At 47.7% G+C, this 11,736-nt stretch overlaps 8 non-coding genes across 8 annotated transcripts; all 8 read right to left on the reverse strand.

The window, feature by feature from the left end:
* Positions 1–373: 373 nt before the first annotated feature.
* Positions 374–564, reverse strand: LOC142735398 (U2 spliceosomal RNA). Its single transcript, XR_012880483.1, has one exon. It is a non-coding gene; the product is annotated as a U2 spliceosomal RNA (small nuclear RNA).
* A 1,284-nt stretch (positions 565–1,848) lies between these two features.
* On the reverse strand, positions 1,849–2,039 carry LOC142735424 (U2 spliceosomal RNA). Its single transcript, XR_012880507.1, has one exon. It is a non-coding gene; the product is annotated as a U2 spliceosomal RNA (small nuclear RNA).
* A 1,296-nt stretch (positions 2,040–3,335) lies between these two features.
* On the reverse strand, positions 3,336–3,526 carry LOC142735436 (U2 spliceosomal RNA). The gene has a single exon (XR_012880518.1). It is a non-coding gene; the product is annotated as a U2 spliceosomal RNA (small nuclear RNA).
* A 1,280-nt stretch (positions 3,527–4,806) lies between these two features.
* On the reverse strand, positions 4,807–4,997 carry LOC142735448 (U2 spliceosomal RNA). The gene has a single exon (XR_012880529.1). It is a non-coding gene; the product is annotated as a U2 spliceosomal RNA (small nuclear RNA).
* A 1,300-nt stretch (positions 4,998–6,297) lies between these two features.
* On the reverse strand, positions 6,298–6,488 carry LOC142735460 (U2 spliceosomal RNA). Its single transcript, XR_012880540.1, has one exon. It is a non-coding gene; the product is annotated as a U2 spliceosomal RNA (small nuclear RNA).
* A 1,288-nt stretch (positions 6,489–7,776) lies between these two features.
* On the reverse strand, positions 7,777–7,967 carry LOC142735404 (U2 spliceosomal RNA). The gene has a single exon (XR_012880489.1). It is a non-coding gene; the product is annotated as a U2 spliceosomal RNA (small nuclear RNA).
* Positions 7,968–9,245: 1,278 nt separating this feature from the next.
* LOC142735414 (U2 spliceosomal RNA) lies at positions 9,246–9,436 on the reverse strand. The gene has a single exon (XR_012880498.1). It is a non-coding gene; the product is annotated as a U2 spliceosomal RNA (small nuclear RNA).
* A 1,296-nt stretch (positions 9,437–10,732) lies between these two features.
* Positions 10,733–10,923, reverse strand: LOC142735415 (U2 spliceosomal RNA). Its single transcript, XR_012880499.1, has one exon. It is a non-coding gene; the product is annotated as a U2 spliceosomal RNA (small nuclear RNA).
* Between the last annotated feature and the right edge of the window lie 813 nt (positions 10,924–11,736).

Here is an 11,736-nt window from a genome sequence, read left to right on the forward strand (position 1 = left end):
ACTCCACTCCACTATTTGACTGTTGTGCTGCATAAATCAATCAATCAATCAATCAATCAATCAATCAATCAATCAGTGGCTGGCTCAGGTGCAGCTCTTTAACTTACCTAAAAGGGAGGGCGGAGAGAAGACAAGGAAGGTGAATGAGGTGTTCCAATGTGAAATGCCGGAAACACAGAAACACAGACGACACACAACAAGAGGTGGCAATCTATTCATTAATTGCATTTAATCAATGAGCTCATTATCACTCATGCATTGTCCAACAGGTGTTGAAATAATGGGATTAAAAGGGGAGATCCCTTCAGAAAGACAGAAACAATAGCAAAGACAAAAAACACTTTTGGAATCTGCTTTTAGTCAACACATAAGGAAAGGGTGCACCGGTCCTGGAAATACTGCAATACCAGGTCAATGCGTGGAGTGGACAGAGCAAGCTCTATTTCCATCTCCCTGTTCTAAAAATCCATTTAATATATGGTCCCCAGATAGGGGACGTATCAGATATTAAACTGATAAGAACAGATACTACACTTGATCTTAGCCAAAAGGCCGAGAAGCGATAACCCGAACGGGCCGCGCGTTGCCCGAGCCTGCCCGATACTGCTGTTCAGCCCTTGCAGCGATTCAGCCTACTTCTAGGCAATTCCATGGGGCCCTGCAGGCTCACACACTCACAGCTACACGGGAGGTGAATAAAGGCCGGAGAGGAAGCCAGACAGGATTTGCTTCTTTTGCTTGCACCACAATGCAGTGCTGAAAGAGGAGGAATCTACATAAAAACGCCTTCCTGGCAACGCCCAAATGCCCTGCTGCCATGCAGATAAACACTGGCAGCGGCAGCAAGTGCATGCCCACAGCCACCCCTTGTTCCTTCACACCTTGTATCAGCTGTAATCCAGTCCAGTCCAGTGCTGCCTGCTGAGCAGCACTGACCAACACTGCCTGGGCCCAGGCTTTTATCTCTGAGGCCCCATTATGATGTCAGAAAGCTGGCTCTGGAATCCTGAGGGCTCCACTATGACACGTGCAAAGTTCCGTCTGAACTTTATATAAGACGGTGAGGCTCAGTCAGTCACTCAGTGTTGCCTGAGAGGGCAACACTGCAACAGCCGGCCGCCAGGCTGTCTTTTTTTTGCACAGCTAGTTGCCTCCAGGAGGCCACAAGAGGGAGACAAGGGACTGCAAAATGGAAAATAGGCATCCACCAACTTTACAGACAACTTCTCCTTGCTCCTACAACCTCCATCCTTGCACAGTTTGTTATTCTTCTAGGTAACATAGTAACAAATCCAAATTGCTGCTCTCTTTGTAGGCAAGCAAGGCTTTGTTGCAACTGCAATTCTTACTTCTTCTTGAAATGTAGGGACGACAGTACATTCCATCACATCCATCTAGTGTACACAGGTAGGTCCATTGTGGCGGGCAGGCGAGCGGGCGGGCTGCTTTATTGGCTGTTTGCTGTTCCCCTACTCCACTCCACTATTTGACTGTTGTGCTGCATCAATCAATCAATCAATCAATCAATCAATCAATCAATCAATCAATCAGTGGCTGGCTCAGGTGCAGCTCTTTAACTTACCTAAAAGGGAGGGCGGAGAGAAGACAAGGAAGGTGAATGAGGTGTTCCAATGTGAAATGCCGGAAACACAGAAACACAGACGACACACAACAAGAGGTGGCAATCTATTCATTAATTGCATTTAATCAATGAGCTCATTATCACTCATGCATTGTCCAACAGGTGTTGAAATAATGGGATTAAAAGGGGAGATCCCTTCAGAAAGACAGAAACAATAGCAAAGACAAAAAACACTTTTGGAATCTGCTTTTAGTCAACACATAAGGAAAGGGTGCACCGGTCCTGGAAATACTGCAATACCAGGTCAATGCGTGGAGTGGACAGAGCAAGCTCTATTTCCATCTCCCTGTTCTAAAAATCCATTTAATATATGGTCCCCAGATAGGGGACGTATCAGATATTAAACTGATAAGAACAGATACTACACTTGATCTTAGCCAAAAGGCCGAGAAGCGATAACCCGAACGGGCCGCGCATTGCCCGAGCCTGCCCGATACTGCTGTTCAGCCCTTGCAGCGATTCAGCCTACTTCTAGGCAATTCCATGGGGCCCTGCAGGCTCACACACTCACAGCTACACGGGAGGTGAATAAAGGCCGGAGAGGAAGCCAGACAGGATTTGCTTCTTTTGCTTGCACCACAATGCAGTGCTGAAAGAGGAGGAATCTACATAAAAACGCCTTCCTGGCAACGCCCAAATGCCCTGCTGCCATGCAGATAAACACTGGCAGCGGCAGCAAGTGCATGCCCACAGCCACCCCTTGTTCCTTCACACCTTGTATCAGCTGTAATCCAGTCCAGTCCAGTGCTGCCTGCTGAGCAGCACTGACCAACACTGCCTGGGCCCAGGCTTTTATCTCTGAGGCCCCATTATGATGTCAGAAAGCTGGCTCTGGAATCCTGAGGGCTCCACTATGACACGTGCAAAGTTCCGTCTGAACTTTATATAAGACGGTGAGGCTCAGTCAGTCACTCAGTGTTGCCTGAGAGGGCAACACTGCAACAGCCGGCCGCCAGGCTGTCTTTTTTTTGCACAGCTAGTTGCCTCCAGGAGGCCACAAGAGGGAGACAAGGGACTGCAAAATGGAAAATAGGCATCCACCAACTTTACAGACAACTTCTCCTTGCTCCTACAACCTCCATCCTTGCACAGTTTGTTATTCTTCTAGGTAACATAGTAACAAATCCAAATTGCTGCTCTCTTTGTAGGCAAGCAAGGCTTTGTTGCAACTGCAATTCTTACTTCTTCTTGAAATGTAGGGACGACAGTACATTCCATCACATCCATCTAGTGTACACAGGTAGGTCCATTGTGGCGGGCAGGCGAGTGGGCGGGCTGCTTTATTGGCTGTTTGCTGTTCCCCTACTCCACTCCACTATTTGACTGTTGTGCTGCATCAATCAATCAATCAATCAATCAATCAATCAATCAATCAATCAATCAATCAATCAATCAGTGGCTGGCTCAGGTGCAGCTCTTTAACTTACCTAAAAGGGAGGGCGGAGAGAAGACAAGGAAGGTGAATGAGGTGTTCCAATGTGAAATGCCGGAAACACAGAAACACAGACGACACACAACAAGAGGTGGCAATCTATTCATTAATTGCATTTAATCAATGAGCTCATTATCACTCATGCATTGTCCAACAGGTGTTGAAATAATGGGATTAAAAGGGGAGATCCCTTCAGAAAGACAGAAACAATAGCAAAGACAAAAAACACTTTTGGAATCTGCTTTTAGTCAACACATAAGGAAAGGGTGCACCGGTCCTGGAAATACTGCAATACCAGGTCAATGCGTGGAGTGGACAGAGCAAGCTCTATTTCCATCTCCCTGTTCTAAAAATCCATTTAATATATGGTCCCCAGATAGGGGACGTATCAGATATTAAACTGATAAGAACAGATACTACACTTGATCTTAGCCAAAAGGCCGAGAAGCGATAACCCGAACGGGCCGCGCATTGCCCGAGCCTGCCCGATACTGCTGTTCAGCCCTTGCAGCGATTCAGCCTACTTCTAGGCAATTCCATGGGGCCCTGCAGGCTCACACACTCACAGCTACACGGGAGGTGAATAAAGGCCGGAGAGGAAGCCAGACAGGATTTGCTTCTTTTGCTTGCACCACAATGCAGTGCTGAAAGAGGAGGAATCTACATAAAAACGCCTTCCTGGCAACGCCCAAATGCCCTGCTGCCATGCAGATAAACACTGGCAGCGGCAGCAAGTGCATGCCCACAGCCACCCCTTGTTCCTTCACACCTTGTATCAGCTGTAATCCAGTCCAGTCCAGTGCTGCCTGCTGAGCAGCACTGACCAACACTGCCTGGGCCCAGGCTTTTATCTCTGAGGCCCCATTATGATGTCAGAAAGCTGGCTCTGGAATCCTGAGGGCTCCACTATGACACGTGCAAAGTTCCGTCTGAACTTTATATAAGACGGTGAGGCTCAGTCAGTCACTCAGTGTTGCCTGAGAGGGCAACACTGCAACAGCCGGCCGCCAGGCTGTCTTTTTTTTGCACAGCTAGTTGCCTCCAGGAGGCCACAAGAGGGAGACAAGGGACTGCAAAATGGAAAATAGGCATCCACCAACTTTACAGACAACTTCTCCTTGCTCCTACAACCTCCATCCTTGCACAGTTTGTTATTCTTCTAGGTAACATAGTAACAAATCCAAATTGCTGCTCTCTTTGTAGGCAAGCAAGGCTTTGTTGCAACTGCAATTCTTACTTCTTCTTGAAATGTAGGGACGACAGTACATTCCATCACATCCATCTAGTGTACACAGGTAGGTCCATTGTGGCGGGCAGGCGAGTGGGCGGGCTGCTTTATTGGCTGTTTGCTGTTCCCCTACTCCACTCCACTATTTGACTGTTGTGCTGCATCAATCAATCAATCAATCAATCAATCAATCAATCAATCAATCAGTGGCTGGCTCAGGTGCAGCTCTTTAACTTACCTAAAAGGGAGGGCGGAGAGAAGACAAGGAAGGTGAATGAGGTGTTCCAATGTGAAATGCCGGAAACACAGAAACACAGACGACACACAACAAGAGGTGGCAATCTATTCATTAATTGCATTTAATCAATGAGCTCATTATCACTCATGCATTGTCCAACAGGTGTTGAAATAATGGGATTAAAAGGGGAGATCCCTTCAGAAAGACAGAAACAATAGCAAAGACAAAAAACACTTTTGGAATCTGCTTTTAGTCAACACATAAGGAAAGGGTGCACCGGTCCTGGAAATACTGCAATACCAGGTCAATGCGTGGAGTGGACAGAGCAAGCTCTATTTCCATCTCCCTGTTCTAAAAATCCATTTAATATATGGTCCCCAGATAGGGGACGTATCAGATATTAAACTGATAAGAACAGATACTACACTTGATCTTAGCCAAAAGGCCGAGAAGCGATAACCCGAACGGGCCGCGCATTGCCCGAGCCTGCCCGATACTGCTGTTCAGCCCTTGCAGCGATTCAGCCTACTTCTAGGCAATTCCATGGGGCCCTGCAGGCTCACACACTCACAGCTACACGGGAGGTGAATAAAGGCCGGAGAGGAAGCCAGACAGGATTTGCTTCTTTTGCTTGCACCACAATGCAGTGCTGAAAGAGGAGGAATCTACATAAAAACGCCTTCCTGGCAACGCCCAAATGCCCTGCTGCCATGCAGATAAACACTGGCAGCGGCAGCAAGTGCATGCCCACAGCCACCCCTTGTTCCTTCACACCTTGTATCAGCTGTAATCCAGTCCAGTCCAGTGCTGCCTGCTGAGCAGCACTGACCAACACTGCCTGGGCCCAGGCTTTTATCTCTGAGGCCCCATTATGATGTCAGAAAGCTGGCTCTGGAATCCTGAGGGCTCCACTATGACACGTGCAAAGTTCCGTCTGAACTTTATATAAGACGGTGAGGCTCAGTCAGTCACTCAGTGTTGCCTGAGAGGGCAACACTGCAACAGCCGGCCGCCAGGCTGTCTTTTTTTTGCACAGCTAGTTGCCTCCAGGAGGCCACAAGAGGGAGACAAGGGACTGCAAAATGGAAAATAGGCATCCACCAACTTTACAGACAACTTCTCCTTGCTCCTACAACCTCCATCCTTGCACAGTTTGTTATTCTTCTAGGTAACATAGTAACAAATCCAAATTGCTGCTCTCTTTGTAGGCAAGCAAGGCTTTGTTGCAACTGCAATTCTTACTTCTTCTTGAAATGTAGGGACGACAGTACATTCCATCACATCCATCTAGTGTACACAGGTAGGTCCATTGTGGCGGGCAGGCGAGTGGGCGGGCTGCTTTATTGGCTGTTTGCTGTTCCCCTACTCCACTCCACTATTTGACTGTTGTGCTGCATCAATCAATCAATCAATCAATCAATCAATCAATCAATCAATCAATCAATCAATCAATCAATCAGTGGCTGGCTCAGGTGCAGCTCTTTAACTTACCTAAAAGGGAGGGCGGAGAGAAGACAAGGAAGGTGAATGAGGTGTTCCAATGTGAAATGCCGGAAACACAGAAACACAGACGACACACAACAAGAGGTGGCAATCTATTCATTAATTGCATTTAATCAATGAGCTCATTATCACTCATGCATTGTCCAACAGGTGTTGAAATAATGGGATTAAAAGGGGAGATCCCTTCAGAAAGACAGAAACAATAGCAAAGACAAAAAACACTTTTGGAATCTGCTTTTAGTCAACACATAAGGAAAGGGTGCACCGGTCCTGGAAATACTGCAATACCAGGTCAATGCGTGGAGTGGACAGAGCAAGCTCTATTTCCATCTCCCTGTTCTAAAAATCCATTTAATATATGGTCCCCAGATAGGGGACGTATCAGATATTAAACTGATAAGAACAGATACTACACTTGATCTTAGCCAAAAGGCCGAGAAGCGATAACCCGAACGGGCCGCGCGTTGCCCGAGCCTGCCCGATACTGCTGTTCAGCCCTTGCAGCGATTCAGCCTACTTCTAGGCAATTCCATGGGGCCCTGCAGGCTCACACACTCACAGCTACACGGGAGGTGAATAAAGGCCGGAGAGGAAGCCAGACAGGATTTGCTTCTTTTGCTTGCACCACAATGCAGTGCTGAAAGAGGAGGAATCTACATAAAAACGCCTTCCTGGCAACGCCCAAATGCCCTGCTGCCATGCAGATAAACACTGGCAGCGGCAGCAAGTGCATGCCCACAGCCACCCCTTGTTCCTTCACACCTTGTATCAGCTGTAATCCAGTCCAGTCCAGTGCTGCCTGCTGAGCAGCACTGACCAACACTGCCTGGGCCCAGGCTTTTATCTCTGAGGCCCCATTATGATGTCAGAAAGCTGGCTCTGGAATCCTGAGGGCTCCACTATGACACGTGCAAAGTTCCGTCTGAACTTTATATAAGACGGTGAGGCTCAGTCAGTCACTCAGTGTTGCCTGAGAGGGCAACACTGCAACAGCCGGCCGCCAGGCTGTCTTTTTTTTGCACAGCTAGTTGCCTCCAGGAGGCCACAAGAGGGAGACAAGGGACTGCAAAATGGAAAATAGGCATCCACCAACTTTACAGACAACTTCTCCTTGCTCCTACAACCTCCATCCTTGCACAGTTTGTTATTCTTCTAGGTAACATAGTAACAAATCCAAATTGCTGCTCTCTTTGTAGGCAAGCAAGGCTTTGTTGCAACTGCAATTCTTACTTCTTCTTGAAATGTAGGGACGACAGTACATTCCATCACATCCATCTAGTGTACACAGGTAGGTCCATTGTGGCGGGCAGGCGAGCGGGCGGGCTGCTTTATTGGCTGTTTGCTGTTCCCCTACTCCACTCCACTATTTGACTGTTGTGCTGCATCAATCAATCAATCAATCAATCAATCAATCAATCAATCAATCAATCAATCAGTGGCTGGCTCAGGTGCAGCTCTTTAACTTACCTAAAAGGGAGGGCGGAGAGAAGACAAGGAAGGTGAATGAGGTGTTCCAATGTGAAATGCCGGAAACACAGAAACACAGACGACACACAACAAGAGGTGGCAATCTATTCATTAATTGCATTTAATCAATGAGCTCATTATCACTCATGCATTGTCCAACAGGTGTTGAAATAATGGGATTAAAAGGGGAGATCCCTTCAGAAAGACAGAAACAATAGCAAAGACAAAAAACACTTTTGGAATCTGCTTTTAGTCAACACATAAGGAAAGGGTGCACCGGTCCTGGAAATACTGCAATACCAGGTCAATGCGTGGAGTGGACAGAGCAAGCTCTATTTCCATCTCCCTGTTCTAAAAATCCATTTAATATATGGTCCCCAGATAGGGGACGTATCAGATATTAAACTGATAAGAACAGATACTACACTTGATCTTAGCCAAAAGGCCGAGAAGCGATAACCCGAACGGGCCGCGCGTTGCCCGAGCCTGCCCGATACTGCTGTTCAGCCCTTGCAGCGATTCAGCCTACTTCTAGGCAATTCCATGGGGCCCTGCAGGCTCACACACTCACAGCTACACGGGAGGTGAATAAAGGCCGGAGAGGAAGCCAGACAGGATTTGCTTCTTTTGCTTGCACCACAATGCAGTGCTGAAAGAGGAGGAATCTACATAAAAACGCCTTCCTGGCAACGCCCAAATGCCCTGCTGCCATGCAGATAAACACTGGCAGCGGCAGCAAGTGCATGCCCACAGCCACCCCTTGTTCCTTCACACCTTGTATCAGCTGTAATCCAGTCCAGTCCAGTGCTGCCTGCTGATCAGCACTGACCAACACTGCCTGGGCCCAGGCTTTTATCTCTGAGGCCCCATTATGATGTCAGAAAGCTGGCTCTGGAATCCTGAGGGCTCCACTATGACACGTGCAAAGTTCCGTCTGAACTTTATATAAGACGGTGAGGCTCAGTCAGTCACTCAGTGTTGCCTGAGAGGGCAACACTGCAACAGCCGGCCGCCAGGCTGTCTTTTTTTTGCACAGCTAGTTGCCTCCAGGAGGCCACAAGAGGGAGACAAGGGACTGCAAAATGGAAAATAGGCATCCACCAACTTTACAGACAACTTCTCCTTGCTCCTACAACCTCCATCCTTGCACAGTTTGTTATTCTTCTAGGTAACATAGTAACAAATCCAAATTGCTGCTCTCTTTGTAGGCAAGCAAGGCTTTGTTGCAACTGCAATTCTTACTTCTTCTTGAAATGTAGGGACGACAGTACATTCCATCACATCCATCTAGTGTACACAGGTAGGTCCATTGTGGGGCAGGCGAGCGGGCGGGCTGCTTTATTGGCTGTTTGCTGTTCCCCTACTCCACTCCACTATTTGACTGTTGTGCTGCATCAATCAATCAATCAATCAATCAATCAATCAATCAATCAATCAGTGGCTGGCTCAGGTGCAGCTCTTTAACTTACCTAAAAGGGAGGGCGGAGAGAAGACAAGGAAGGTGAATGAGGTGTTCCAATGTGAAATGCCGGAAACACAGAAACACAGACGACACACAACAAGAGGTGGCAATCTATTCATTAATTGCATTTAATCAATGAGCTCATTATCACTCATGCATTGTCCAACAGGTGTTGAAATAATGGGATTAAAAGGGGAGATCCCTTCAGAAAGACAGAAACAATAGCAAAGACAAAAAACACTTTTGGAATCTGCTTTTAGTCAACACATAAGGAAAGGGTGCACCGGTCCTGGAAATACTGCAATACCAGGTCAATGCGTGGAGTGGACAGAGCAAGCTCTATTTCCATCTCCCTGTTCTAAAAATCCATTTAATATATGGTCCCCAGATAGGGGACGTATCAGATATTAAACTGATAAGAACAGATACTACACTTGATCTTAGCCAAAAGGCCGAGAAGCGATAACCCGAACGGGCCGCGCGTTGCCCGAGCCTGCCCGATACTGCTGTTCAGCCCTTGCAGCGATTCAGCCTACTTCTAGGCAATTCCATGGGGCCCTGCAGGCTCACACACTCACAGCTACACGGGAGGTGAATAAAGGCCGGAGAGGAAGCCAGACAGGATTTGCTTCTTTTGCTTGCACCACAATGCAGTGCTGAAAGAGGAGGAATCTACATAAAAACGCCTTCCTGGCAACGCCCAAATGCCCTGCTGCCATGCAGATAAACACTGGCAGCGGCAGCAAGTGCATGCCCACAGCCACCCCTTGTTCCTTCACACCTTGTATCAGCTGTAATCCAGTCCAGTCCAGTGCTGCCTGCTGAGCAGCACTGACCAACACTGCCTGGGCCCAGGCTTTTATCTCTGAGGCCCCATTATGATGTCAGAAAGCTGGCTCTGGAATCCTGAGGGCTCCACTATGACACGTGCAAAGTTCCGTCTGAACTTTATATAAGACGGTGAGGCTCAGTCAGTCACTCAGTGTTGCCTGAGAGGGCAACACTGCAACAGCCGGCCGCCAGGCTGTCTTTTTTTTGCACAGCTAGTTGCCTCCAGGAGGCCACAAGAGGGAGACAAGGGACTGCAAAATGGAAAATAGGCATCCACCAACTTTACAGACAACTTCTCCTTGCTCCTACAACCTCCATCCTTGCACAGTTTGTTATTCTTCTAGGTAACATAGTAACAAATCCAAATTGCTGCTCTCTTTGTAGGCAAGCAAGGCTTTGTTGCAACTGCAATTCTTACTTCTTCTTGAAATGTAGGGACGACAGTACATTCCATCACATCCATCTAGTGTACACAGGTAGGTCCATTGTGGCGGGCAGGCGAGCGGGCGGGCTGCTTTATTGGCTGTTTGCTGTTCCCCTACTCCACTCCACTATTTGACTGTTGTGCTGCATCAATCAATCAATCAATCAATCAATCAATCAATCAATCAATCAATCAATCAATCAATCAGTGGCTGGCTCAGGTGCAGCTCTTTAACTTACCTAAAAGGGAGGGCGGAGAGAAGACAAGGAAGGTGAATGAGGTGTTCCAATGTGAAATGCCGGAAACACAGAAACACAGACGACACACAACAAGAGGTGGCAATCTATTCATTAATTGCATTTAATCAATGAGCTCATTATCACTCATGCATTGTCCAACAGGTGTTGAAATAATGGGATTAAAAGGGGAGATCCCTTCAGAAAGACAGAAACAATAGCAAAGACAAAAAACACTTTTGGAATCTGCTTTTAGTCAACACATAAGGAAAGGGTGCACCGGTCCTGGAAATACTGCAATACCAGGTCAATGCGTGGAGTGGACAGAGCAAGCTCTATTTCCATCTCCCTGTTCTAAAAATCCATTTAATATATGGTCCCCAGATAGGGGACGTATCAGATATTAAACTGATAAGAACAGATACTACACTTGATCTTAGCCAAAAGGCCGAGAAGCGATAACCCGAACGGGCCGCGCGTTGCCCGAGCCTGCCCGATACTGCTGTTCAGCCCTTGCAGCGATTCAGCCTACTTCTAGGCAATTCCATGGGGCCCTGCAGGCTCACACACTCACAGCTACACGGGAGGTGAATAAAGGCCGGAGAGGAAGCCAGACAGGATTTGCTTCTTTTGCTTGCACCACAATGCAGTGCTGAAAGAGGAGGAATCTACATAAAAACGCCTTCCTGGCAACGCCCAAATGCCCTGCTGCCATGCAGATAAACACTGGCAGCGGCAGCAAGTGCATGCCCACAGCCACCCCTTGTTCCTTCACACCTTGTATCAGCTGTAATCCAGTCCAGTCCAGTGCTGCCTGCTGAGCAGCACTGACCAACACTGCCTGGGCCCAGGCTTTTATCTCTGAGGCCCCATTATGATGTCAGAAAGCTGGCTCTGGAATCCTGAGGGCTCCACTATGACACGTGCAAAGTTCCGTCTGAACTTTATATAAGACGGTGAGGCTCAGTCAGTCACTCAGTGTTGCCTGAGAGGGCAACACTGCAACAGCCGGCCGCCAGGCTGTCTTTTTTTTGCACAGCTAGTTGCCTCCAGGAGGCCACAAGAGGGAGACAAGGGACTGCAAAATGGAAAATAGGCATCCACCAACTTTACAGACAACTTCTCCTTGCTCCTACAACCTCCATCCTTGCACAGTTTGTTATTCTTCTAGGTAACATAGTAACAAATCCAAATTGCTGCTCTCTTTGTAGGCAAGCAAGGCTTTGTTGCAACTGCAATTCTTACTTCTTCTTGAAATGTAGGGACGACAGTA

Source organism: Rhinoderma darwinii, unplaced genomic scaffold (genome assembly GCF_050947455.1).
Source record: "Rhinoderma darwinii isolate aRhiDar2 unplaced genomic scaffold, aRhiDar2.hap1 Scaffold_999, whole genome shotgun sequence".
Lineage (NCBI taxonomy): Eukaryota > Metazoa > Chordata > Amphibia > Anura > Rhinodermatidae > Rhinoderma > Rhinoderma darwinii.